Below are 25,722 nucleotides of genomic sequence, written 5' to 3' on the forward strand. Positions count from 1 at the left end.
GATATAAAGCAGAAATAATGTATGTACAGTGTAGTATCACTTACGGGAATAGGGAAGCCAGCGCCGAGCACACTGATGCTGGTGTGTTAGGCTGAGTCATCGGTTTGGGTGGGGCAGAGGCCCCCACCCTCCAGGCCACCGAGCGATACATTGCCGCGAGGCATGCAGGGGTACAGCGGTAGCCGGGAGGCACACAGCACATCTTTAAGAAAAAAGCCGAAATAAACATGCTAATTAATTAGGTGCCGCCCAGCACGTAAATGTCAGCCCAGATCAGAGGTGATTGCCGATTGCGTCACCTCTGATCTGGGCGGACAATTACGTGCCGGGTGGCACCTAATTAATTAACATGTTTATTTCAGCTTTTTTCTTAAAGATGTGCTGCATTCTCTGCGAATCGGTACCTGTCCACGGCCTGGGGGTCGGGGTGGTGGGACACTGGGGTGTCATCTCATCGTTGTCTATTTCCATTAGGGCAGGCAGCTCCTCTTCTCCTATGACTGCCTGCCTCGATGTCGAAGATCGAGGTTCGTCGTCTGATGTGGAAGGCTTGAAAACGACAGTACAGTAGGCTTGACTGCTGAGCCCCGTGCATTTTTCTATCATACAGTTCTTTGTAAGGACCCAAACTATCTTGCAAATATGCCCTAAACCGATGGACCCTTTCAAAATTAAAGTTGGACTTTATCATTACTCATTCGGTTTCGATTGTTATCCTTTCCTTTTCCAATTGCATCAGCTCTTCATCTATCAGTTCTTGGTCATAGGATGCCAAAACCTCTTCAACATCATCTTCATCAACTTCCACAAGCCAAACTCACTTTGTCCTTACTTCCGTTCACCATGATCGAAACGCATAATTATGTCTAGTTTTATGCTAAGTGTAACACCCTTATGAGCTCTTTTAGACTTTTCTGATACCTTAGAACTCATCTTGCTAACGGCTGCTCACAGGCATGTGTTTAAGCAATGCCAGCTAGAATGCCGTTCCGAAACCGGGGGAGAGCGGCTGCTCCGGGCATGCGGCGTGCTGCTTTTTTTTATTGCGTGCTGATTTTTTTTTTCACGCGCTGCCTTTTTTCATAACAGTGAAAACACCTTCTGTTAGCGAAAACAGGGAAATAATGTAGGTCTTTCGTAACAGTGAGGTTTCGTAAAGCGAAGGTTCGAAAAGCGGGGGACACCTGCATTGCAAGTCAGAGTAACAAGAGGAATGATTTACATAATCATCCAATCCTAGCATTTCCAGATAACATATAGTCCCTTGAATGGAAAAATCTACATGAAATGTTGATATGGCCCAGCCCGTCAGGGTATATCCTTCCCCACCACTGAGCACATCTACAAGGAGTGCTTTTGCAGGAAAGCTGCATTCATCATCAGGAACCCCCACAATCCAGCCCATGCTCTCTTCTCATGGCTACCATCAGGAAAGAGGTGGAGATACAGGAACCTCAGGAACCACACTACCAGGTTCAGGAACAGTTATTACCCCTCAACCATCAGCCTCTTGATCCAGAGGGGATTACTTCACTCATCCCAACAGTTAACTGTTCCCAATGAACAGTCTTCTGATGGTCAGGATGCACAATTGCTCCTCCCTCACCATCAGAAGGAGGAGAAGATGGCGGCGCGATGCAGTGCGCGTAGCCTCTCCGGTGAAGTGATATTGTATTTGTAAGTAGGATGCCGTGCACAATTCTGATTTGATGGAGACAGCCGTGAGAGCACAGAGGAACATCTGGATTAACTTCTGAAATGCTCGGTTCGCTGCCGCTGCTACTGTGCGATTGAGAGTCTCCGGAAGGAAGGCCCCAAAATTCTCGGCTTTGCCTGCTGCTGGCAACCAGGGCTGAGGTCGAAGCATTCGGCAGAGATGGTGCTCAGTGCTCGGTGTTGGAGGGCTGGTCAGAGCTCGAAGTCTTCGGACGACCCAGAGTCGGACTGTGGTCAGGTATGGCAGGGAGAGTTTTCTTCCTTCTCCCGTCTGTGTGAGATGTGGCACTTCTGAGAGACCTTGAACTTTTTGCTGTGCTCACGGCTTGTTCTTCGTCAAGTTACGGTATTGTTTGCACTGTTGTAACTATATGTTATAATTATGTGGTTTTTGTCAGTTTTTCAGTCTTGGTCTGTCCTGTGTTTCTGTGATATCACACCGGAGGAATATTGTATCATTTCTTAATGCATGCATTACTAAATGACAATAAAATAGGACTGCGTGTGCTCATAATCTAATCTAATCATACTCAACACAAGTGCCCCACAGGGCTGTGTGCTGACTCCATTGCAGTACACTCTACTCACACACAGCTGCAAGGCTAAACACGCAAGCAATCACATCATCAAGTTCGCTGATGATACATCAGTGGTGGGGTTCATCACCAACAATGATGAGATGGACTACAGAGCTTGTGGCCTGGTATCAGGAAAATGACCTCTTCCTTAATGTCAGCATAACAAACAAGTGGCTCTTGAATTCAGGAGAACTTGCGTCACTCACATCTTCATTTACATCAGCCACGCAGCATTGGAAGCTGCGAGCAGTTTCAAATTCTGAGGAGTGCACATCTCACACGGTCTCTCATGGTCCCAGAACACATCCTACACAGTCAGTAAAGCTTACCAATGCCTCTGCTTTCTGACGAGGCTGAAGAGAGCTAGACTATGCGCATTCATACTCACATCATTCTACAGATGTGCAATAGAAAGCTTCTTAACAAGTTGCATCACTGCCTGGTGTAGAAACTGCACTGTGGTGGACAGGAAGAATCTACAAGTAGTCAAAACTGCCCAACCTATCACCGGCACCAGCCTACCTACCATTAAGGGCATTTGTACGGAAAGGTGCTGGAAAAAGGCCAGAAACATCATGGATTGTTTGTCCCACTCCCATCAGGGAGGAGACTAGTAGCACCCACATCAGACTCAAAAACAGTTGAATAAATTCTCCAGCCAGATACAGGCATCGACTTCAACTGACGTTTTGATAACAAACTCTTCCATCTTCATCAGGGTTGATGCCTGTGCATGTCTAGTCGGTGGTATTTTTACCCCTGTCATCTATCTATCCTGATTGGTTATTTCTCATCCAATCAGGTTTCCACTGTCTCTCTTTGTTTACAATCAAATTCCAGTTCTTTCTAGAGCAAGACCTTTGTCTTTGTTAAAATTCTTTTCCTCCCGCTGGTTTTATTTCCCCAAAACCATTGGCACAACACAATAGTTTTGCGTCATCAAAGTCAATCCTATGGCCATTGTGAATGCAGTGTTCTGCTCCCATTGATTTCTCCAGGTAACCCAAATGGATACACCTCCTGTGCTCCTTGATGCGGATTTCCACTGTGCGGCCTAGCTGGATGATATATGCTGCTCCGCATTCACAAGGAAGCCTTTAAATTTATTTATTTATTATTGCTATTTTTGCTTTTTTTTCTAGTTGTTTCTTTGTTATTTACTGTGAAGGACCACAAGAAAATGAATCTCAGAGTTGTATCTCCTGACATATATGTACTTTGATAATAAATTTACCTGGAACTTTGAACTTCAACCTTTTCTACCCCCATGTCCTGCAGAGTATTCTCTTTCCAGTTCCCTTTTGAAATATACTTTTGGGCAATGTATTCTGGTTTATTTCCTCTCTTGATCCAATGAAGTATAGTATATCTATATACACTGATCATCAAATCTGCTTTGTCATCCTTTATTCTTTTGTTCTAGATTACCTGATACAAGCTCATTTCCAGGGCTTCAATGGTTTAAACCTTACTTTCTTCCGTTCAAGACAGACAAGTAACATTGAAAAAAACACATTTTAGAGAAATAATAACTGATCCATTAGTGATGAAAGTTTTAAAATAGAAATCTGGATATGAATCAGATGAACTAAATGTTGTAATTGTTGGTATTAAGGATCTTACAAACATGAAGAGAGAAACTAATGAGAGATCGAAGTCAATTAAAAGGAAATGCAATCTGCTATAATTGCAGCAATATCTGCCAAAAATTAAACAATCATCCTCATCCGTGTTGCAGGGGTAAAGTTATACTGAAATGTACTAAACACCTGATTTCATTGTACCATAGTGAGAATAGAAGGCATCAGAAGCCAAATGAACAATAGACACATCTGAATCAATGTGAATTCCATTTTGCAATTATGGCTCATTGTTCAAATTCACAAATTTCTGGTTAACATCTGAATAACTTGTGGGTGAGAGGCATTGTACATTTCCAAGAAATGTATTAGTGTTGTTACTATTTAGGGCTATTTGTGAACTGATATTTTCACAAATTGAAAACCATGCTGAATTTACAGAATAGTTTATCGGTCAGTTTATTTGACTGTAGACAATTAAAACCAGACATCCTTATCTGTCCAAAACAGTGCCAATACTGAATTATTCTACCTCTTTATTTTACAACAACCAGACCTAACAATAAAAATTAATCAATGCTACTTCCAAATTCCATTCCTCCTCCATTTTTACATGGCTTGACTTTAAATCTTACTTTCATTCCCCTACCTTGAGCTCTTTACCCTTATCTTTTGAATTGGGCTGTTGGCTGGCATCTATGACAAGCCTGTTGACTTCTGCCTGGTTTACACTTCTCTCATCCTAGGTTATAGTCACAAATAGAATTTACATTGGTGCAGATGCTGTCATTTCTCTAAAGACTCCTTTCCACTCTTTTAGTTTGTCGGTCTTCTTTTCCAGCAATCTCAAGTTCAATACCAGTGTTTCCCCATTACTCGAATGAGCATTCTATGTTTGACTGGACTCTCACTCTGTCAAATCAAGTTACAGTACCTCATTATTGGCTCTTACATCTCCTTCTTGTATCCAGGACAGCAATAAGGTTTTCCTTGACTTTATTTCCCAGCTTACTGCTCTCAGACGTTCTCTTTCATTTCCACCATTTTCAGTTCATCTATTCATCTCTGTTCCATTCACCATTAGCCCAAACATTTATTTTCCCTCCCGTGGCTGCCTCTGCTTAAGACATGAAATGCAATATCTTACCCTATCACTCTGCAACTCTCAGGGTTTTATACTCCTAGGTGCAAGAAATTTGCTTGCCCATCCCTTAATTAATATAGAATATGGTGTTTGCATTTTGTTGATTTCAATCGCCCGGTAAAGCTCGTCATTGAAGGAAGCACATATTGCTACTTGTATGATGATAAAGCTGCTTCTAATTGTTGCGAATCTTGCAAAATTTATTTGAAGCCATAGCTTGTGAAGGGGAGTACTTTCTCAATTACCCATTGGAGGGAGCCAGTAGACTAAAGGCTAACACTAAGAGCACTATCATCAATGAATGCAGCAAAGAAAGACACCAGCAGTTGCTATATACCTATACTAGCTCTTTAAAAGAGCTATTAAATTACCATTTGTTAGGTATTTCTTTAGATTTTGTTGCAACCACGAATTTAGACATTGAGTTGCAGATCATGTCAATGCATCATAAAGTAAAAGTTCCTCTCGTGCCTGTTGTTTTTTCTTTGTCAATTACTTCAATTACCTTTGGTTCTTGTGTTAGGATTGCTGTTTCTCCTGGTTAATTACTGAGATATTATTGAAAAAGAGATTAAATAGTAAATTCATACAGCAGTACAATGAGTTGTAGCCTCGTACATGAAAAGGAAGTATCAGTTAGCACGTGCTATGTCAATGATTTCCTATTCTCTTCAGTAAAACAGGTATAAACCAATGCTGGAGTTTCTATACTTGTAAAGTATGACAAGGATCATCTTCACTCGAGCGTGGGGTCTGGATGACAACAGCAGAGAGGTTATATTACAACTTCTAAAAGCATTGCTGTGGCTCGAATACCTTTGGCTGTTCTGGTTGTACAAGTTTCTAACATTTTTGTCTGTTCCTTTTTTTTGATATGTATGCATTCACCTGTTGGTTATTAATCCAAAATTAGTACAACCATAATTTCATTTCAGTTATAAAGACTGAACATGACCTGTGTATCATTTTATGTTCATAGTTAGAACCGATTATTTACCACACTGTTCTAGGGTTTCATCTTACTTCTTTTATATGCCTCATTGTTGTTCCTTATTGTGCATTAACATAAAAAGGTAAATATTTGATATGCTTATCTTAGTATAGATCACAGGAGAATTATGGAACAAAATTGGATTCTCAAACATAAAAGAAGTGTTACTAAGGTAAATAAAAGGAGACATAATTGTGGAGTAGTTTAGAAAAGAATTTTTTGGCACAGACTTAGGGTATTGGGTGAGGGTGACCAAAGCCTTAAGACTATCAACAGTGGTGGCATAATTAACAAGTTAACATGCAAGGTGAATGAAAGGAGAGACATGGAGGAATGCTGGTATCCTTGAGGTTGGACAGCTGGAGGAAATAAAGAAAAGGACAGGGGTGAGGCTTTGGAAATACTTGCAAAGAAAAAGAGGGTGTTTAGAGATGGAAATAGGGAGGAGCTGAGGGCAATACAGAGGGACCTGAAAGCCAGGATCAGGGAGGCTAAAGACAGGTACAGGAGAAAGCTTGAGTGGAAACTTCAGCAGGACAACATGAGAGAGGTCTGGAGTGGGATGAGGACCATCACTGGTTTCCAGAAAACTAGCAACAGAGGAGCTGAAGGCAGTGTGGACAAGACCAATGAACTTAACCTATTCTTTAACACATTTGACATCGTGGCCCCTGCCCATCCACCACATGAGTCATCTGTTGTCGGCCCCCAACCAACACATATTCCACTCTCCCCTCCTACCTCTCCTCACAGTCCCCCACCCTGCTCCCATGACTATAACCCTTCCCCACACGAAACCACCACGGTGGGCTTCACAGCTGAACAGGTGAGAAGACAGCTGAAACGTCTCAACCCAAGCAAGGCTACAGGACCGGATGGTGCCAGTACCAGGGTGCTTAAAGCCTGTGCCCCTCAGCTATATGGAGTACTTCGCCATGTATTCAACCTGAGCCTCAGGCTCCAGAGGGTTCCTGTGCTGTAGAAGATGTCCTGCCTCGTCCCTGTGCCGAAGACGCCGCGCCCCAGCGGCCTCAATGACTACAGACTGGTGGCATTGACCTCCCATATCATGAAGACCCTGGAGAGACTTGTTCTGGAGCTGCTCCGGCCTATGGTTAGGCCACACTTAGATCCCCTCAAGTTCGCCTACCAGTCCCGACTAGGAGTTGAGGATGCCATCGTCTACCTGCTGAACCGTGCCTACGCCCACCTGGACCAGCCAGGGAACACTGTGAGGGTCATGTTTTTTGACTTCTCCAGTGTGTTCAACACCATCTGCCCTGCTCTGCTGGGGGAGAAGTTGACAGCGATGCAGGCGGATGCTTTCCTGGTGTCATGGATTCTTGATTACCTGACTGGCAGACCACAGTACATGTGCTTGCAACACTGTGTGTCCGACAGAGTGATCAGCAGCACTGGAGCTCCACAGGGGACTGTCTTGTCTCCCTTTCTCTTCACCATTTACACCTTGGACTTCAGCTACTGCACAGAGTCTTGTCATCTTCAGAAATTTTCTGATGACTCTGCCATAGTTGGATGCATCAGCAAAGGAGATGAGGCTGAGTACAGGGCTACGGTAGGAAATTTTGTCACATGGTGTGAGCAGAATTACCTGCAGCTTAATGTGAAAAAGACTAAGGAGCTGGTGGTAGACCTGAGGAGAGCTAAGGTATCGGTGACCCCTGTTTCCATCTGGAGGGTCAGTGTGGACATGGTGGAGGATTACAAATACCTGGGGATACGAATTGACAATAAACTAGACTGGTCAAAGAACACTGAGGCTGTCTACAAGAAGGGTCAGAGCCGCCTCTATTTCCTGAGGAGACTGAGGTCCTTTAACATCTGCCGGACAATGCTGAGGATGTTCTACGAGTCTGTGGTGGCCAGTGCGATCATGTTTGCTGTTGTGTGCTGGCGCAGCAGGCTGAGGGTAGCAGACACCAACAGAATCAACAAACTCATTTGCAAGGCCAGTGATGTTGTGGGGATGGAACTGGGCTCTCTGACGGTGGTGTCTGAAAAGAGGATGCTGTCCAAGTTGCATGCTATCTTGGACAATGTCTCCCATACACTACATAATGTACTGGGTGGGCACAGGATTACATTCAGCCAGAGACTCATTCCACCGAGATGCAACACAGAGCATCATAGGAAGTCATTCCTGCCTGTGGCCATCAAACTTTACAACTCCTCCCTTGGAGGGTCAGACATCCTGAGCCAATAGGCTGGTCCTGGACTTATTTCCTGGCATAATTTACGTATTACTATTTAACTATTTATGGTTTTATTACTATTTTATTATTTATGGTGCAACTGTAATGAAAACCACTTTTCCCAGGGATCAATAAAGTATGACTATGACTATGACTATGACTATAAATATTAACATTGAAATGCACCTTAACCAGCTAGCAAGCCACAAGGGTAACAGGTAAACAGAATAATGCAGATTAGTACAGCAGCAAAGGTTTAGATGACCTCGCATTTACAGAAGGTAGAATGCAGGAATCTGACGAGGATTACTATGGAGTAGCCATATCTAAGAGAAACCTGAATCTTGGATGCAGGTTTTGGCTGCACGGAAAAGTTATGGTAGTAAAAGTAAATTGCCTTATTGATGGCGGGGAAATTTATTTCAAAGCTCATTAATAGTTCAGATATGACAGAAGTTGCAAACATAGTGGTTCAGCTTCAGACAATTGACCAGCAGAGGAATTAAGTCAGTGACCACGGCTGTGGTTTGTGCAGTGCACCAAGGACTTAAATTACCCCAGAATCTAATTGAACAAAATATCTGTTCATCCAGTGCCAAATGTCAGACAAGCTGATGAACAATTAAGAAGCAGTAGAGGGGTGGAAAGCTTGTAATTTCCTTTTAAAGGAAGTACTATTGAAACATCTGAATGAACTGGTGATTTTGAGATCTCCTGGGGGTTTTAATGAACTAGACTCTGGAGAATGCAGGTATGGCTGGGGTGGCCATCGCTGGGTCAGACACTGCATTAAGGCCAGACAGTGGAAGACGAACCCATGCCGATTAAAATGTCAAGCAAGATTAAAATTATTGAGGCCGAGAGTGGAAAACAAACAGGTGTTCAGCGCCATCTGCCTGCGATTGACTGGTCTCCCTCTCTTCTCTCTATTAGCATTGTGCGGGAGATGCAGCAGTCTCACTTCCCATGCCACCAGGCTCTGATGCAGTCGTGGAACCGCGGCCACTGGCCTCCTCGACTGGCTTCACTCGCCTGAGCAACGAACTGGTTTTGCAGCTGTGGACTCACATTGATGACTCCACAGTTCGTGTTCTATGTACAACTTGTTTACTTATTTTTAACTATTTGTGTGATTTGTCCTCTTTTGCACATTGGTTGTGTGGAAGTCGCTGTTGTGTGTGATTTTTTTTGTGGATTCTATTGTGTTTCAGTGTTTTATAGCTGCTTGCAAGAAGATGAATCTCAAGGTTATATATGTTATACATAAATTGATTTTAAAAATTGAACTTTGAACTTTGAAAGAAAGAGCAGTGAAGAGGAACAGTAATCCATCAGCCCTGATGTGGAAGATGAAGTTTATAATTTTGCATGATTTCACAATGTTTTAATGTTTATACACAGACACCGAGCCGTAGTTTTTTTTGCTGCTGTATTGGGGAGAGGAGACAAGAATGATCGATTTCTCTGAAAATCAAACACTTTGAAAATTTGAAATGACCTCAGTAACTCCCACCAACAGTATGATTATATTTAAAATGTGGTTTGCACTGAGTGGAATATTATTTTTCCTGTGACTTACAGGAACTCTTATTACATATTGGAGGTCCACTGCATTCTTGGTTTAATGCAGTCAGGTGTCAGAATGCTGACCTCATTCTCTTTTTACTCCACCAATTTCCAGTCAATATCTATGTAAAATAACTTCATATCAATGTGAAATTGTGAAGAAATGCAGCTTAGGCTACAGCATTATTTTCAATAGTAATTTGATCAATTGGCTGGGTGTCCACTTGGAGCGATTCAGGGTGTATTTGAACAAATTATATCAAAAACTAGAGTCATTATTCTTCATGTGAGTTGCTGAAAACAAAATATCTTTGAAGCGCATTCCAGTTTCTGCTTGTTTGCCAAATATATATGGCAGGAGCTCAGGAATACCAGTTTTGTTCTGTTTCCAGAAGCTTTTCCTTTGCTGACAACTGAGGTGGCAGGGAATGACGGATGGCTTGCTGAAGCAATTGAGACATGTGATTTGAACTGAAATGCTATTGTGCTGCATGGTCTGAACTGCAATAGTCTCACATTTTGTTTCCCTGCTCCTTACAAAGCGGTAGTATGAGCTGCGGGCATTATTATGGGGAAGAGGATGCTCTGAGCGACTCCTTTGTGTAGCAACAAAGTATTGCTTTCAGCGAGTCCAGTGATTGCAATCAGTGGAAAAAATACAATGGACAGCCGCCAGGCATCAGTCAAAGACTTGGACCAAGAGGTTGCAGCTGCTGTTAGTAGATAGCACATTAAGAAGCAATGAAGACCAACATAAACTTACCCAGTCAACCTTCCTTCCTATTACTCCTATGAGGCTAGAACTAGAATATGATTTCTCACGTTTCTCCTAAACCATTCAATTCTTATGTTATTGATGAAGCCAAAGAATTTTGAAATGTATATGTAGATAAACTGGAGAAATTTGGTAGTGGCACTAGAGGAGGTTACGGGGATACAGAATCGTAGGCCCTTGGAAGCAGAAGTCATCAAAGCGTACCATGGCAGGGCATTCCAGCATGTTGTGAGTGTTTCATTATAATGGGGTGTCAGGACATACAATGCAAGGGGATGGTGATGGCCTGATAATTGGGCTCTGACTTTATGAAGGTATGCTTGCTGAGGCTGAGGAAAATTAAGCCTGAGCTTCTTGGAAAAAAGTGGTTTGATAAAAGGTATACCTGAAGTTTGTCACTCCTTGGTCACTTCCTCCAACCAGAATTCTTGAAGGCCGGGAGCCCCAGTCTCCCAATATCATAAAGCACAAATGGTGGTACACAACCTCTTGTTTTATTGACTGACTTAGCAGTCAATAGTTGGTTAGCCAGCTGCCACTCCTACGCCTGACCTGCCTCTGTTAAAACCAGTTCTAGCGTGCACCACTTGACTTTCTGTTGTCACACTTTTATCATGAGTCAAACGTCAATCTTTTTTTCCATTATAATTTCCACTTTCTATGATTGCAACATATCTTGTATGAAGTAAACCTGACACTCGTTGATTGTTCAATTTGGCCACAAATTGCTGAATCTACTAACTTCTTTGCCGTTCCTTATTTTACTCAGTGATATTTTGGACAACCAATATCAAACTGAAAAGAAAAGCATAATAGTTTTATATTTTAAAATATAATAACACAATTAACTTCAACTGTTGAATTATTGCCTGTGACTTTTAAGCTGGAGTTAAAAATCTCTATGTTTATATGTGCAAAACTGGCCATGAGTACTGTGCTTTGGGGTCTAATACATTGCCCAATGAATGCAATTTTTTTATGTGGGTTAATTGCAGTGAATGGCAAACTGAAGATCAAGTACCTTTTGAAAGTCTATAAATAAAAAATCTACCCCATTATCCTGATTGGCCCTCTGTTATTTCATCAAAGACCTGAGTGGAGTTAATTAGATACAACTTACATTTGGAAGCTCCATGCTGATTGTTTGTTATCTTCTGTCAAGCAAAATGACAATTAACTCCTTTAATAACATCTCAATCTGGAGTTGTGGGGACTTTGATCTTTACTGTCTCCATCTGAAGGCCTGCTGTAGACCACTTACTGTCTTCCTAGCCTACTTCTATCCATCTATTAGATTCCTTCTCAGATCACTGAAATTTGTTCTATTTGGGTTTGGTATTTTCACCTTTGGTTTTTTTTTGAGTCCTTCTTCAAGCTACTTTAAACCTTATTATATACTGAATGTTTTTTACTCTCGCCCACTGAAATGCTTCCCATTTGTCAGAATTAAAGCACAAAGATGAGAAAATCTGCAGATGCTGGAAATCCAGGAAATGCTGGAGGCCAGGCAGCATCTATGGGAAAGAGTATAGTCGACGTTTCGGGTCGAGACCTTTAGCAGGACTGGAGAAAAAAGATGAGAAGTCAGAGTAAGAAAGTGGGGGGAGGGCAGGAAGAAGTACAAAGTAGTAGGTGATAGGTGAAGCTGGGAAGAGGAGGGGTGAAATAAAGAGCTAGGAAGTCAATTGGTGAAAGAGATAAGGGGCTGTAGAAGGGGGATCTGACAGGAGAGTACAAAAGACCATGGAAAAAAGGGAAGAGGAAGGAGCATAGAAGGAGGTGATGGGCAGGAGAGGGGGAAACTGGAATGTGAATGGTGAAGGGGCTGCAATTCCCAGGAGAAATTAATGTTCATGCCATCAGGTTGGAAGCTACCCAGACAGAATATAAGATGTTGCTTCTCCAACATGAGTGTGGCCTCATTGCAACAGTAGAAGAGGGAAGGGAACGGGAAGTAGAATTGAAGTGGGTGGCACCCAGGAGATCCTGCTGTTTCTGGCAGATGGAGCCCTGAATGGTAGTGAGGGAGGAAGTGTAGGGGCAGATGTAGAACTTGTTCCACTTGCAAGAATAAGTACCAGGAGGGAGATCAGTGGGGAGGGAAGAATGGACAAGGGAGTGGCATGAGGAGCAATCCCTGTGGAAAGCGACAAGTGGAGGCGAGGGAAAGATGTGCTTGGTGGTGGGATCCAATTGGAGATGGTGGAAGTTACAGAGAATCATGTACTGGACATGGAGACTGCTGGGGTGGTAGGTGAGGACAAGAGGAGCCCTATCCCAGGTGGGGTGACAGGAGGATGGGGTGAAGGCAGATGTATGCGAAATGGAAGAGATAGGGGTGAGAGCAGCATTGCTAGTGGAGGAAGGGAAACCCCTTTCTTTGAAGAAAGAGGACATCTCATTAATTTTGGAATGAGAACAGATGCTGTGAAGATGGAAGGAACTGAGAGGGCTGAAGAAGATGGAATGTGATAGGAGAGGAAAGTGGACCATGGAATAAAGTGGAAGTATGGGGCAGGGAACTGGAGGGATAATGTGTGTGTGATGAAGATACTGAGAGGACAGATAGGAGATTACAGATTAGAAGAACTCCTATTCTAGTTTGAGGCCAGGCACAGATTAAAGGAACAACAGCTCATATTCTACTTTGGTGGTATCTAACCTGATGGCATAAACATGGATTTCTCCAACTTCCTGTATGTTTCCTCTTTTCCACCAGTCCCTTTACCCCTACTCTTTCCTCTCCCATTCCTCTCAGTCTGCCCATCACAAAGACATGTTTTCCTCCAGTTCCTTTCCTCTCCTCCTTCCCTTTATTCTTGGGTCTACTGATCTCTCCTCTCAGATTCCATTTTTAGCCTTTGTCACTTCTATTTATTACTGTACCTCCCAGCTTTTTACATCATTCCTACTCCTCCTACTTCACCCACCATCCCCTTCTCCTCCCCATCCCCCTTATCATTTCCAGTCCAGAGGAAGGCTCTCGACTCAAAGTGTTGATTCTTTTGACCTCAGAGATGCTGCTTGACCTGTTGAGGTCCTCCAGAATTATGTGTGTTACACTAAAAGACTGCAAATGTTGGAAATGTTAAATAAAAACAGCAAATGCTAGAGATACCCAACATGTCAGGCAGCACCTATGGAGAGAGAAACAGAGCAAAAATCGTGAATAGTCACTAAATCTCTGTTTATCTCTTCTGAACACCTTCAGCATTTTTATTTCCATTTCTTTCCTCAATAGGCTAAAAATATATTGATTCAAGAAGTAACACATGCAAAATGCCCGAGGAATTCAACAGGTCAGCCAGCGTCTATGGAGGGAAGTAAAGAGTCGATGTTTCAGCCTGAGACACTTCATCAAGGTTTCTGGATTTCCAGCTCCTGCAGAATCTCTTGTGTTATTGATTAAACAAGTATTTTTTTCACCCTGACAACAGGAATTCTGCAGATGCTGGAAATTCAAGCAACACACATCAAAGTTGCTTTTTTTCACCCTGCACTGGTCTTGATTTTCAGGTTGGTTTCTTCACTCCCTGCTTATATCATTGGTAATTTTTCCAAATTAGCGAGCTCTGACCCAATGAACTAAATTTCAGTCATGCAATCTCAACTCGCGCAACCTGTCTTGTTTTCCAGCATATATTGATATCATTCATCAGCTGTGAACTAAAATACTTTAATTTTTTTGTATCCAATTTTGAAATAATTCTGAAAAATACAAGGGAGTTTTTTTTGAAGTAACTTTATATAGATCTTATTTAAGAAGAGGCACTGAGCCATTTATATCATGGAGACAGGGGAGAATTAGATAAAGGTTAAATTTATTTTGTGAAGTCTACAGGAACATGTTTCTTTCACCATTCACTCTAATTATAGCCAGGGCCTGCTTTAAGGTTTTGAATGGATTACCTACCCGGCAGCTGGCTGGTTTCTGGTAGGCTAAGAAGTATTTGAGGAATGTTGTGGTTTTAGAATAAAACTATATTGCAGGGCAGAATATTACTGTAGTCTTGGCCACTCCTGATACCCCATTGCATGATCTGCAAATGGTAAACCTACTGTGCTGGATTGCCCATAAGCAAGAAAGAAATCTGTCCCTTCCTTCCTCAAGTTTCTGGATTTCTTGAAGGGAAGGAATCTAAATCTTCAACAGTTGAATATAAAATATTGAGTTAAACTGGAGGAACACAACTCCTTTAAGATATTATCAACTTTCCAAATTCTGGATGACGGATTTGTCATCCCCATCATGCAGAATTTGGAAAGATCTCATCTCACCTCTTTCTCCCCATTAGCATGACCTCCTCTGCCTTTTGTTAGATCAGGTAATCGGTGTGATGGCTTTTACTCATCCTTCGGAAAAAATGGTCCATCTGAATATATGTGTACATCTGTGCATGCATATATATCTCAGTGGACAGTTCAAAATAATTCAGAAGATGTTCCCTCTTATTAATTTTAATTCAATTGAAATTGTTCACTGAATTATGTAACAGATTGATAATCACAGAAATGTTTTATTGATGCATATAAAGGTCAACAATGCAGAATGCTTCTAAAACTTAAACTAGAGATTTTAATATTTATGGTTTCAAAATCGGAAGAGAGAAATAGGGAGAACCATACAGATAGGCTGGTATTAATCTACATATACTTCAGTAAACAAGCATTTGGGAAGGAATTGCAACAAATTTGACTTCTAAGGAAGCAAAGCCCCTCAAACTGTTGAAAATCATTTAATCTGCTTTATCACCACTTATGGGTTATAAACACGTTAGAATAACATGCACCTGCAAATCAGAAGCAGAGTGAGGCCACCAAATCTCTCAAGCCTGTGTTTACAGTTAGTAAGATCATAACTGATCTGACTGTAGCCTCAAATGTCTATTCCTGTACACCTCATGGCAATTTTCACCCCTCGGTTACTTCTGCCTTAAACCACCATTCAAAGATTCTACTTCCATTGCTCTTTAAGGAATAAAGTTCCGAAGATTCACTTCCCTCTAAGTGAAAGAAATTCTGATCATCTGTTTTAAACATCTCATTTTTAAACATTGAGCTTCAGTTTTAATTTTTCTCCTAAGGGGAATATTCTCTCTATTCACTGTCGCAAACAATTCAAAATGTTATATATTTCAATCTAGTCCTTCCTTACTCTTCTAAACTCCAGTGGATACAAGCCTAACCTGTCTAACTGTTCCTCAAAAAAGAAAACTGCACCACATCCAATGTTTCTATCTACTAAAGTTTCTCTGAACTGCTTTCAATGCATTAACATGGTTTCTTCGACAAGAAGACCTGTACACAGCACACCAGATGTTGTTTTGACAGTCCTATGTAGCTGAAGCACAAAATCCCAAATTGTGTATTGTTTCCCCTTGCCTAATTACTTAGTCTATTTGTAACTAGCTTTTTGCAAATCATGTGCAAAGGCACTCTGGATCCCCCTGCATCTCTGTGATCTCTGTAATGAATTTCAAAATTAAGCAATATTAATGCAACCATGCAAAACCTATAATGTACAAGAATGTACAGCAAAGTAGAAATACTTCTCAACTATTTCTCTAGTATTGTAACTATGGCACATTCACCACGAGGTGGCAATGTTTAACTCCTTTACAACTTCAGTAAATGGCATTGTTTTGCTGTGTACTGACAATAGCTGGGAAATTGCAAGTGCAACAAGGCCATGTATGAGCCTTACCTTAAATGCTGAAAATCCAAGTATGTACAATGGAACATGCTGCTCCGCACAACATGCATTAACCTATTCCCAACTGAGTCAATGTTACTGTAGTTCTATCTCATTAGGTTCCTCAACAACAGCTGATATGCAATGTGCCCCTGCTCTTTGATCCTCTCAAAATTAATAATTTTTAAATGAAAGGGAGTTAGGAAATTGCTGGAAATTGTCAGATTAAAGTTGATATCACATAAATTGCAATGTACATTATTGATTACTATTTAAATATCTCAATTAATATTTGCCTGTCAAGTGCATTCCATCCTCTGAAACTCATATTTACTCTCCATAGCAAGAAATTCAGTATAATTAGGTTCTGAAGCTAGTGGAAAAAATAAAGAAGAGAATTGTGTATAAAACATCTGGACAGGAAGACATTAGGACTGATGTTTGAAAATGCAGATCTTGTAGGTGATAAACATTGCTTTGTTACTATCAATATCGTGAGTTATTTTTCAAACGCAGAACTGTATAACTGAATAATGCTTCTTCTACTGTGGATAACCAAAAAAAAGCTGGATTAGAAATTTGAAATGTAACTTCCAAGTTCATACACTTTATTCTCATGTGCAATAACAGTCTGTTTCATGGTTTTAATTTGCAATCATATGATATGTTTTATCTGTACAATGAAATTCAGAATAGATTGCTCTTTCATTGGGCTCTATAATCTGCAGGGCATATGTAGAGGTGTTTCCTAAGGGATGCAAGAAAGCATCTGCTCCAACTTGCTATGACTAAGCACATTTATTAAAAAAAATTTAGTTCCACTAAATTATTGCTAAGCGCAGCTTCTGCAGAGTTCTGTACAATGCTGTGTCAAGAAAAGTGTTTTTGCAATAAAATCCCTCTAATAGAGCTCAGGGGAGTTGTTAAACGATTTTAGTTGGAAGAGCAATCGCACACTTGGGTCATAATTCTACCTGCTGAATAAATTTGCATTTCCAGTAATATCATAGCTCTTCACCTCACTCTTTGACACAGTTGAAAAGAATGTTAATTGTGGAGCTTAAACCATTGTTTCATCACATAGTCATTCTGCTTATTTAATATGTACGCACTCGCTGGGATAAATTAAATATTTATTTATGACAGTGGGAAAATCAAAAATGTCCTTTTATTTCCTTGCTTCCCACTTAGATGGCATCCTGTTGATTTTGAAATATGTAGACTGATTTTAGGGTGTTTTAATGTTTTGGGAGAAATGCTGCTCTTTCCAGTAGCATAGACAACAAAAGAATGAGAAAGCATTTGCATGGCACTTTTCGTAACCTTGTTCATCTAAATATTCTTTGCAACTCATGCTGTAGGCTGTAAGCATTTTAATGTTAAAAGATATGGCAACACCATATTCCATAAACAGTCCTGAATTATTTATTCATTTGAGGAATGTGGGCATCATTGACAGGGGTCAGCGTTTATTTCCCATGCCTAATTCCCCTTGAGGCAGAAGAGATGAGTCACCTTCTTGAACCACTGCAGTCCTTCTGGTGAAAATACTCCCACAGTGCTGTGGGTCATAAGTTCCATGATTTAGACATCATGCCAATGAAGCACCCGCTATACATTTCCTAGTCAGGATGCTGTGCTGCTCAGAGGGAAAAGGGCACATTGTGGTATTCTCATTTTTCCTCCTGCCCTTTTCCATAAGTGTTCAGCTTTCTATCTGTAGCTGATGAGTACGTGCATTGCAGTTTGCAGATACTTTACATTTGCATTGACTGTACACTACTGGTGGAAGGAATATGCATTCAATGTGCTGGGAGTTGCATCAAGTTATGAAGTCATATGTAAACTGAAGTAAAAGTGATTTGTATCAGTATCAGAAAGCAGGCAAGACCATAGTGGAACCTCTCCTCTTCAGAAAAGATTCCTTCAGCAGTGCACACTGTTATGTTGTCTTTGCTTCTGCATTCACAAACCTCTAGAGTAGATTATGAACCAACATCTTCCTGGATATGAGGCAAGAGTGTTACCTGTTTGCCGAGAGACTGAACTGTGTCTAGCAGCTGCAATGGAAAGAGCACTTGCCACTGTTACAGGGGTTAAAAAAAAGTATTCATAATTTATCAGGGGAAGCTTGACTCTCCTGTGAAATACCTCCATCTTTGGATGCCATGGTAAATAGTGTTAGAGTGACACTATTACTGCTCGGGGCATCAGAGTTCACAGTTGGATGGGCTGAACTGTGTTTACTTTAATGTGAGAGATACTAGGGACAAGGGCGATGAATTTTGAGAATGGGCCAGTACATGGAACTATGATATTGTGGCCATTACAGAGAAATGGCTGTCACAGAGGTAGGAACAGCTGCTGGGTGCTCCAGGGTTTAGATGCTTCAAAAGAGACAGGAAGGGAAGCTTAAGAGGTGGGGGAATGGCATTGCTTAAGGATAGTATCATGGCTGTAGACAGGAGGACCTCATGGAGGGATTGTCAACTGAAACAGCGTGGGTGGAAGTCAGTAGCAGGAAGGGAGTATTAGGAGTATTCTATAGATCCCCTTGGAGTATGAGCATTTTGGAGTACATCAATTTAGTGACCTTTACCATATCCTTAGACAGTGATAGGAACAGATAGAATAGAAAAGTATTAAATAATGAGAGGGCAAATTATAATGCTTTTAGGAATGAACTTGGGAGCTTAAGTTGGGAACAGATGTACTCAGGGATATGTGAAAGTAGTTTAGAGACCACTTTGATAGGGTTCAGGAATGGTTTTTCCTAATGAAACCGGGAAGGATGGTAGAGTGAGGGAACCATCGCTGACATGAGATGTGGAACATTCAGTCAAGATGAAGAAAGAAGCATACCTAAGGTTGAGGAAGTAAAGATCAGACAAGAAGCTAGAGAGTTATAAGGTAGCCAGGAAGGAGCTGAAGAATTGACTGACAAGAACTAGAAGTGAACTTGAGAAGGATTGGTGAGGAGGAATAAGGAGAAAACACGTTGTGTTATGCACGTACACGAAGAACAGGAGGATCACTAGAGAGAGGGTAGGACTGATCAAGAATAAATGAAGAAATATGTACCTAGTGTCAGGAGAGGTAGGGGAGGTTTTTAATGAATATTTTGCTTCAGTATTTGCTACAGAGAGGGACTTTGTCGAATGTGAGGTCAGCACAGAACAAGCTAATGTGCTGAAACTTTATGGGGAACAAAGTTAAGAAAGATACAGTGTTGGAACTTCTGAAAGTCATTAGGATAGGTAAGTCCCCTGGGGACAGACAAGTTACTACAAGAAGCAATGATATTTAGAGATGAGGTTTTTCATTCCAGAATGAAGAAGGTGTCCTTCTTTTTCAAAGAAACGGGTTCCCCTTCCTCCACTGTCAAGACTGCCCTCAAATGCATATCTTCAATTCCACGCATGTTTGCTCTCACCCCATCTTCCTGCCACCAGGGATAGTGTTGCTCTTGTCCTCACCTACCATCCCACCAGCATTTCCGTCCAGCACATAATTCTCTGCAACTTCTGCCTCCTCCAACGGAATCTACAACCAAACACATCCTTCCTTCCTCTCCACTTCCTGTTTTCCACAGGGATCGCTCCCTACATGATTCTCTTGTCCATTCATCCTTTCCCATCGAGCCCCCTTCTGGCACTTATCCTTGCAAGAAGAACAAGTTCTGCACCTGTCCCTACACTTCTTCCCTCACTACTACTCAGGGTCCTAAACAGTCCTTCCAGATGAGGTGTCACTTTACCTCTGGGTCTGTTGGGGTCATATATTGTGTCCGGTGCAACCGGTGTGGCCTCTTGTATATCGGTGAGACATGACATGGATTGGGAGACCACTTCACTGAGCACTTACGCTCCGTTCACCAGAAAAAGTGGGACATTGGCCACCCATTTTTATTCCACTTCCCATTCCCATTCCAGTTAGAGGAACAATGCCTTATATTCCTCTACTGTCACAATGAGGCCACACTCAGATTAAAGGAACAATGCCTTACAGTCCATCTGGGTAGCCTCCAATCTGATGGGATGAACATTGATTTCTCAAACTTTGGGTAATGCTCCCCCTCCACCGTTTCCCTTCCCCTTTTCCCTCTCTCACCTTATCTCCTAGCCCACACATTGCCTCCCTCTGGTTCTCCTCCCCCCTTTTCGTTCTTCCATGGAGTTCTGTTTTCTCCTATTAGATTCCTTCCTCTCCAGCCCTCTCTCACCAATCAACTTCCCAGCTCTTTACTTCTACTAGCATGACCAAGCATTTTCCGAAATTGTGTTTAATTTGTCACTTTCTTGCCCACTTGCCCATGAATATCGATTATGTTTAACTAGGGGCTGTGCACAATCCGGATTTGATGGAGACAGCCATGAGAAGCGCAGGGGAACATCTGGAGTAACTCCTGAAATGCCTGCTTCGTTGTCGCTGCTACAGTGCGATCGAGAATCTCCAGAGACGAAGGCCCCAAATCCTCGGCTTTGCGTATCGCCTGTTGCCGGGACCCGGGTCGAAGCACTTGGTAGAGATGGTGCTCGGTACTCAGTGTCGAAGAGCTGGTCGGAGGCTCGGAGTTTTCAGATGGACTTGGAGTCAGACTGTGGTCGGATGCTTCCAGGGTGCTGCATCAGCAAGTTGGCGGCGCTGGAGGTTTACCGTCTGCGTGAGATGATGGGACTTCCAAGAGACTTTGAGACTTTTACTGTGCCATGGCCTGTTCTTATCAAATTATGGTATTGCTTTGCACTGTTGTAACTATATGTTATAATTATGTGTTTTTTGTAAGTTTTTAAGTCAGTTTGTCATGTGTTTTCGTGATATCATTCTGGAAAAACGTTGTATCATTTCTTGATGCATGCATTACTAAATGACAATAAAAGGGGACTTATAATTATAATAATAGTATGATCATTCTCCTAATCTATCTAAGTCCTCCTGCATCCATAGATGCTGCCTGGCCTTCTGAGTTTCTCTAGCATTTTGTGTGTGTTACTTGGATTTCAAGCATCAGCACATTTTCTTTCATTTGTAATTGGATCCTTATGCTCTTATTGGCCACAGGAGTAGTACCTCCTGTGAGATTTACGATTTCAACGTACCTAACACTCTACCTGATGACTACATCTGTGCGAAGTGCATTTAACTGCAGCTCCTGACTGACAAGGTCAAGGAAGTAGAGCAGGAGCTGGATGTACTCAGGACCATCCAGGAGGCTGAAAACTTAATAAGATGAGACTTTTGCTGAGGTGGGGGGGTCACACAAAATGCAGGCTTCAGGCAGTAGATGGGTGAAGTAAGAGGAGTATACAGTACAGGGTTCCCCAGTGGCCATTCCCCTCAGCAACAAGTATAACCCCTTGGACACTGCTGATAGGATGACCTATCAGGGCACAGCAGCAGGAGCCAGGTCAGTGGCACTCTGGCTGGCTCTGAGGCTAAGTGAGGCAGAGTGATAGTGATAGGAGACTTTATAGTTAAGTGGGGTGGACAGGAGGTTCTGTAGCCATGAAAGAGAGACCAGGATGATGTGTTGTCTTCCAGGTACTAGGGTCCAGAATGACTTTGAGCAACTGCAGAAGTTTCTCAAGAGGTGGGAGGGTGTGGATGGTGCAGCCAGAGTTTCTAGTGCACATTGGGATCAATGACATTGGTGGAAAGGGGATGAGGCACTGTGCTGTGAGTATAGGGACTTAGGGAAGAGGCTGAAGAGCAGGACCTTCAAGGTGGTAATCTTTCGATTTCTCCCAGTAATATGGGCTAGTCAGGGCAGGGGTAGAATGCCGAATGTGTGGCTGAGGGATTGGTGCAGGAGTTAGGGTTTCAGATTTCTAGATCATTGCAATCTCTGTACAAAACAGACAGGTTACACGTGAAGGGGTCCAATATCCTCGCAGGAAGGTTTGCTGGTGTTGTTCGGGAAAGTTTAAACTAATTTGACAAGGGGATGGGAACTAGATTGATAGTGCTGAGGATGCGGTAGCTGATTTATAAACAATGAAAGTTTGTAGTGAGACTCCTTGTAAAGAGAGGCTGATGATAGGGCAAAATTACAGTCAACAGGATGAGTCGCAATATAAAAGGCAGACAAAATTGAAAAGGGTGAAGGTGTATCTGAATGCGCACAGTATACGGAATAAGGTGGATGAACTCGCAGCAGAGCTGCAGATTGGCAGGTATGATGTTGTAGCCATCACTGAATCATGGCTGAAAGATTATAGCTGGGAGCTTAATATCCACAGATACATATTATATGGAAAAGATTGTCCGGAAGGCAGAGGGAGTGGTATTGCTCTGTTGGTAAAAAAATGAAATAAAATCATTAGAAAGAGGTGACATAGGGTTGGAAGGTGTTAAATCATTGTGGATGGTGCTAAGGGACTGCAAGGGTAAAAAGACCCTAATAGATGTGCTGTGTACAGAATAAGGTAGATGAACTTTTAGCTGTTGGAGAGTGTTTAAAATAATTTGACAGGGAGATGGGAACCAGAGTGATAGAGCTAAGGATGGGGCAGCTGGTATACAAGTAGGTGCATTGTATAGTGAGACTGTGAGGAAAGACAGGCAGATGATAGTGTGAAATTGCAGTCAGTGGGATGAGTTGAAGTGTAACATAGGGGCAAAATTGAAAAGAGGGATGAATACAGGGCTGAAGGCATTATATTAGAATGCATGCAGTATATGGATAAGGAAGATGATCTTGTAACTCAGGTAGAGATTGGCAGGTATGATATTGTGGATACCACTGAGCTGTGGCTGAAAGAAGATCATAGTTGAGAGCTTGACATCCAAGGATACACAAAATGTCGATAGGACAGGCAGATGGGAGGGCATAAAAAATGAAATCAAATCCTGGGAAAGAGGTGACACAGGATCAAGATGTAGAATTCTTGTGGGTAGAGTTAAGAAACTGCAAGGGTAAAAAGACCCTAGTGAGAGTTACATATATGCCTCTGAACAGTAGCCAGGATGTGGGGTAAAAAGTTCAATGGAAGATTAAAAAAAAAGGCATGCAATATAGCCAGTGCTATTATTGTCATGGGGGAATTCAATATGCCAGTAGGCTGCGTAAATCAGGTTGGTGCTGGATCCCAAGAGAGAGAATTTGTAGAAAGCCTGTCAGATGGCTTGTTAGAGCACCTTGTAGTTGAGCCTACTAGATAAAAGGCAGTCCTGGATTGGATGTTGTGTAATGAGCCAGATTTGATTTGGGATCTTAAGGGAAAGGAAGCCTTGGGAGGCAGTGATCATAATATGATAGAATTCACCTTGCAGTTTGAGAGGGTGAAGATAAAGTCAGACGTTTCAGTATTACGGTTGAGTAAAGCAAATTATAGAGGAATGAGAGAGGAGCTAGCCAACGTTAATTGAAAGGGGACACTATCAGGGATGATAACAGAACAGCAATGGCTGGAGTTTCCGGGCGCAACTCGGAAGGCGGAGGATACATCCCAAAGACAATGAAGTATTCTAAAGAGAGGATGAAGCAACCTTGGCTGACAGGGAAGTCAAAAGACAGCACAAAAGCTAAGGAGAAACATATAATATAGCAAAAAATATTGGGATATTGGAAGTTGGGAAGCTTTTAAAAATCTTGATCCCTTTGGTCCTCAGGACAATATCAAACTCCTTGAATACCCAACTATCTGGCTTCTGCTGCTTTCTGTGGCAGTGAATTGCGCAGGTTCACCACTCTGTGTGAAGAAGTTTCTCCTCATTCAATCCTATAGTCTTACTCCTCATCCTTTGACTTAACTTACAAATGAAAACATGACACTCTTAATGTTATAAAGTAGTATTAAATTATTAAAAAAATAAATTTACTGTAAAATGTAAGGCTACATGCTTCACTATTCCTGAGATAAGGTTCCCCTTTGGTAGTCTTCCTCACCTGAAGAATTAGAAAATGCTATTAATGCTGTCTCACCTTCCTCTGTCAGACGTTGCACCTGTCAAAGGAAGGATGGTTAAAGTTTCCCATGATAATAATGCAGAAAGAGCTGTTCTTTTAAGTTACTCTTTGGAACAAGGTCATAAGTTGCAAGGATCAAGTCTAAATCAATTGCAGGCGCTATCTGCTCCAAACCACTTCAACCTCTTCCCACTGCTTATCCTTGTATCCAAAGATGTTTTCTCATTAACTGTTATTGAAGATAGCAACTGAACTTTGCATTATTGACTACACTACCCAAAACATGTATTCCATTCTGTACCTTAGATGTCTTGCATACTTCTTGAAACAATGATCCTATAGAAAATAAATCAATTACACTCATTGGTCTTCATATTTTGTAACAATTTCTTGTCATTATATTCACATTGTTAACAATTAGGGAAATACTATTGCTCCTAAATTTTAATTTCAAACAATTTAAAATAAAATAGCTTTCCACATTGATGAATTAAATGAAGAACTGCCTGAATTGTCACCATTCACTTTCCAAGCCACCTATCAATTCCAATGTAAGTATATTAACTGTTTGCTACTAGATAAAAATAGACACTAATTTCCTGCAAAGTCCTGGGTTCTAATCAGCAACCAATTGCCTCACATTACTGTAGTAATTGGTGGCCAGAAATACTTCACTGGCTGTAAGGTGCTTTGGAAATTCCATAGCCCTACCACTCACAGGATGGTAGTGTCTGAAATTTTCCTCATTTCTCCTCTAGTTCTATCAACTATTTTAATTTTCTTACATGAGAAATTCTGCATGTGTTGGAAATCCAAAGCAACATACACAAAATGCTGAAGGAACTCAGCAGGTCAGGCAGCATCCATGGAAATTAACAAACAGTCGACTTTCCAGGCAGAGACCCTTCTGCAGGATTATAGATCTTTGCTCTTGGTTTTTGACCTTTAGCTTGGGGGAGAGAGAGTAAGTTGTAAGGCTAGAGATGAATTGGACTGATCTTTGATAGCTGGCATGGATCTGGTGCACTGAATGTCCTCCTCTGGAGCAATAATAAAGTAAGAAAAGGTTCTTCCTATTTTTGTGAGCTCATTTCCTCATAATTGTTCAGCTCAAGTTTACTGTCTTTATAGTTTATTTATACTTTTTCATAAATTCTATTGTACTTGTTTTTTTCCTGTGAATGCCTATAAAACAAATCTCAAAAATGAAAAAGAAATGAAAATGAAATATGGTAGTAAATACATACTTCAATTATAAATTTTACTTTGATGTTAGACTATAAAAGTGATAAAAAATAACTTTATGCTGCAGCAGCACAGAGCATTACATAATGAGAAAAAAACATTAGTTTAATGCAAAATTAACATAATTCATACATAAGTGACAAATATGCAAAATAAACAACAAATTAAACAATGACACTAATGTATGATTGAGAGAGAGAGAATGAAATATATAGTTTGAGCTGGTATGAGGGTTTTTCAGCTTGTTTCAAGATTAGGACCGCAGTGGGCGAGAAGTTGTTGTTAAAGTTTCAGGTGTGGCTATTTAGGCTCC

At 41.4% G+C, this 25,722-nt stretch overlaps 1 long non-coding RNA gene across 1 annotated transcript in view; it reads left to right on the forward strand.

Moving 5' to 3' along the window:
- LOC140210864 (uncharacterized) overlaps window positions 1-21,077 on the forward strand; it is a 95,619-nt gene extending 74,542 nt beyond the window's left edge. Inside the window, exon 4 of the long non-coding RNA XR_011889315.1 lies at window positions 20,593-21,077. This is a non-coding gene — a long non-coding RNA (uncharacterized lncRNA). The remainder of the gene's footprint in view (window positions 1-20,592) is intronic.
- The last annotated feature ends 4,645 nt before the right edge of the window (window positions 21,078-25,722 follow it).

Source organism: Mobula birostris, chromosome 16, assembly GCF_030028105.1.
Source record: "Mobula birostris isolate sMobBir1 chromosome 16, sMobBir1.hap1, whole genome shotgun sequence".
Classification (NCBI taxonomy): domain Eukaryota; kingdom Metazoa; phylum Chordata; class Chondrichthyes; order Myliobatiformes; family Myliobatidae; genus Mobula; species Mobula birostris.